The following is a 4085-nucleotide window of genomic DNA, read 5'->3' on the forward strand; positions in this document are numbered from 1 at the left end:
TTATGATGTACTGATCTGTGTGCGTAGTACTAGAATTATTTCCTATATCTCTTCTATAACCTACTAATTCAGCAGCTCTTATTGACTTCATTCTATTTTTTAGTAAATCTGGGTTTAGTGTGTTTAAAACCTTCTATGTTCATAAAACGAGAAGGTACCAGAACCCAAAATCAAAAGACAAAATCTAAAACCACAGGTCTATGCTTTTTCCATTAGGCAAAATAACCTAACTTTAAGACAATAGTTGTGGCTGAGAGTTAAATATAGTTGCCCATATTTAGAATGCTGAGTATGAAGACTTCCACAGAGGGCTGATTCCATAAATTTTGGGGGTACACATGTTCTCATTCTACCAAATTTATGAGAATTAAAATGTATGATGTTATTTTTCAGGCCAGTTTACAGATGTTCTATTAAATGCATTTGTAGAAAAGTTTGAAAAGTGGTTATAAAGTGAGCAGTTCTTAAGTTATTTGAAAAATCTCAGTGCAAATCTAGAACAAAAGGCATGTTTCAAAATTATCCTAGGAAGATTACACATTCACTGTTTTAAAATAAGAGTGATAATGAATTAATGGAGTTCTTTAAAACATTTTAATTTAACCAATAGCATCTATGTCTCATAATGTTAGCATTTCTAACAGTAATGTTTTAAAGTATTCATTCAACTTCTTAAAATATCACTCTTAGTTCACAAGAGAACATATATAATTTTAGATATTGAAGCTCTAAATAGCTACTTTTTAACTACTTATGTGAAAAGATAGGTTATTTTCACCAGAAGGACACCAAATATTTATCTTAAAGACATTAATATAGAAAAAGACTGACAAATATAAAATGATATAATATTTTACCTGACTCAGGAATTATTCCCTTCTCTCCTTTGGATTTTAGAGCTTTGAGTCAATGACTGTGGGAGAAAACATTACAGAGATCACCTATTTCATCCTTGTGGGATTCTCAGATTTTCCCAGAATCTTGGGAGCACTCTTTCTTATATTTCTGGTGATCTTCATCACAACTGTGACCTGGAACCTGTGCCTCATCATCCTAATAAGGATGGATTCCCACCTCCACACACCCATGTACTTCTTCCTTAGCAAACTGTCCTTCATAGATATCTGCTATGTTACCTCCATGGCCCCAAAGATGCTTTTCAACTTCTTCCAGAAGCAGCAAAGGATCACCTTTTGGGCTGCATGGCCCAGTACTTCATCTTTTCAACCATGGGACTGAGTGATGCTTGTCTCCTGACAGCCATGGCTTATGACCGATATGCTGCCATTTGTAAACCACTGCACTATTCATCCATCATGTCACCCAGCCTCTGTGTTCGGATGGCCTTGGGAGCCTATATAGCAGCACTCTTTGCTTCTATACCCCAACTGTGTGGCTTGCTTCAGCTCCACTTCTGTGGGCCTAATGTTATCAACCACTTCTTCTGTGACATGTCTCAATTGTTAAACTTGTCTTGTACTGACACATTTTTTGTACAAGTCATCCTTGCTATGTTAACAATAACTTATGGAATAGTAAATATTCTAATTATCATGATATCCTATGTTTATATTGTCATCTCCATCATTAAGATCACTTCAGCTAAAGGCAGGTCCAAGCCTTTCAACACCTGTGCTTCTCATGTGATAGCTGTTTCCCTCTTCTATATATCAGTTATCTATGTTTATTTGAGTTCTAGCTCTGGTAGTTCTTCCACTTCTGACAGATTTACATCAGTCTGATACACTGTGGTCATTCCCATGTTGAATCCAGTGATTTACAGCTCGAGGAACAGGGAGATCAAGGATGCCTTGAAGAAGTTGCAAAAGAAGAGAAGATGTTGCTAAAGTCACAGATTGTGAATGTGTGATAGATTTGGCAACTGAGAATCACTCACCTTTACCTGCAAAAATATACACATGAATGAAAATTAATAAGATTCATACTTGTATGTACAAGTACTTAGTTGGAATGAGATGATATGCCATTATGGACAACAATCAAGGTGATGCCACAGAAACACCTTATCTTTAAGCCCTGAAGGTTGATTTTGTTTACACAACCTCAGGGGAGACCATTTTATTTATTAATCTAAGTACAAATATTTGTTCAGAAGTCCTTTTACTTCTTATTGCCTCTGATATTGAAGCCTTCTCAATCTCAGGCATCTTTGCCTAGGGATTTGTGGTGTCACGGTCCTCAGGAGTCCAGAAACCTTGTCTTCTAAATATTTTGATGCAGCTTAATCCATACATGGTGGTGACCATTGATTGTTCTGTGTTTCTGACCAGATGAGACTGAACAGAGAGAAGGGATGTATCTTTGGATGAAAATAGCTGTTTAATTTGCCCGGGCATGTTTCTTGGAAAGGCCAATCTTCATTGCTCAGGTTTGTCTACGACTTGTCTCAGTGCTAATCATCTAAGAAGTTTTTGGTCTTTTCCACATGCCCATCAGCCATAGCCTATGAGGCAAATGTGATTTAAATTATGAAGAAGGGTGGAAAGAGGGGCATGGTCTTTCACTGCCAGTTACTTCTGAGTTGATTTAATCCTCAAAACCATTGTTTAGTGGGAATTATGATGGAAGGTACTATTAAAAGTTCATATCACATCCAATATAATATCCAGTATTTTGGCACTCTAGGCTCCATTTGTCTCCCCATTAAAACCAGAAAATTTATTCTCAGTTGACATAGCTAGTGGTAACACACCATCAGATCTTTTCCCATATTTCAAATTTCTGTGCAAGGTTTATGTGAGGCAATAGTTTTGATGTGCAAAAATTCATTATAATAGTGTAATCAAATAAATTTACTAAGTAGTCAATGCTGTAGGGACTAAGTACCAGTATCAAAAATGGTATAATTCTTATTTTCTGTGTTCCATGCTGGGTGTCCTGGAGATTTGTGGTGGTAAGGGGTGATCCAGTTATTGAATACAATGACTCTTATGTTAATGCTGAAATTTTCCAGAAGCTTAAAGAGCAGATATACAGACAGTGGGATAGATGGATGCTCAAATATGACCAGTTAGGCATGTCTGTATTCTGAAGGTGAAATAAAGCTCATAATTTCAGCCCTCTTTTTTGAAATAGGAAGATAATATATTATAAAACACATTACTGATTTACCAGATTTCCAAAACTTGACCAAGCTGATATAAACCAGGGATCACCATATTTACTTATTATCTTTGGAAGTCACTGAATTCTTAATGTTGTCTTGGGTCTCAATTTAGATGAGTCACAGAGGTTATTCCATTTAAATAAGAAGTGTAAGTAAAGAAATAATAGATTATTTGCTAAAAAAAAAAAGTCTGCTCTTCTGGTTTTTGGAGTATTTTAAAAATGAATTACAGACCTTGTAAGAGAAGAAAAATCTCAACCATTATCTGATAGCAGAATCATGTTTCTCACCAAACAGATTTAAATAATAAAAAGTAAAAAATTAAAAAAATCAACTCACTTTGTGGCACATATTGAATTGCCATCAAATTTAAAACTGAGAATAAGTGCAGAGGCAAGAGCATAGCACATACAATGCTGGAAACTACATCTTTTTCATATAGAATTATATTTTTGAAATCTTTGTCAAATTTAGCAATCTCTCTGCCTCCTGAGACAACAAATTAAAATGTATTAAATACATAACAGTATTGAATTCTCAAAAAAAAAGTACAGAAAAAAATTCATAAACATGTATCCAAAACCCGATTCAAAAGCATATTCTTAAATGACATAAGTTACAATAAGGGGAGGCAGGAAAAGATGGCGTCTGACTGAGTGCACCATCGTCATTTCTCCTGCAAAAAATGGCTGAGTGGGGACAGAATCCTGTCTGAGTGAGCTGGTTTGGGAACCCACAAAGCTGGAGGCTTCTGGACATTGATCTGGTGAGAGTGCGACAAAAGGAGTGATTGCTAAAGGTAAAACCAAGGGTTTCTGGCACTTGTGCCCAAAGCTGTGAGAAGGCTAAACACTTCCCCTAGGGCTGGTGGCTGCAGCATTCCCTGAATGTCTCATGGCTGTGTTCCCTGAGTTCCACATTCCCCAAACCCGTGATACCCAAATCTGCTGTTCCCTGA

General features: G+C 36.3%; 1 pseudogene; it reads left to right on the forward strand.

The window, feature by feature from the left end:
• The first annotated feature begins 909 nt into the window (after positions 1-909).
• On the forward strand, positions 910-1847 carry LOC101423899 (olfactory receptor 5AN1-like; annotated as a pseudogene).
• Positions 1848-4085: the final 2238 nt, after the last annotated feature.

This window comes from Dasypus novemcinctus, chromosome 10 (genome assembly GCF_030445035.2).
Source record: "Dasypus novemcinctus isolate mDasNov1 chromosome 10, mDasNov1.1.hap2, whole genome shotgun sequence".
Taxonomy (NCBI): Eukaryota; Metazoa; Chordata; class Mammalia; order Cingulata; family Dasypodidae; genus Dasypus; species Dasypus novemcinctus.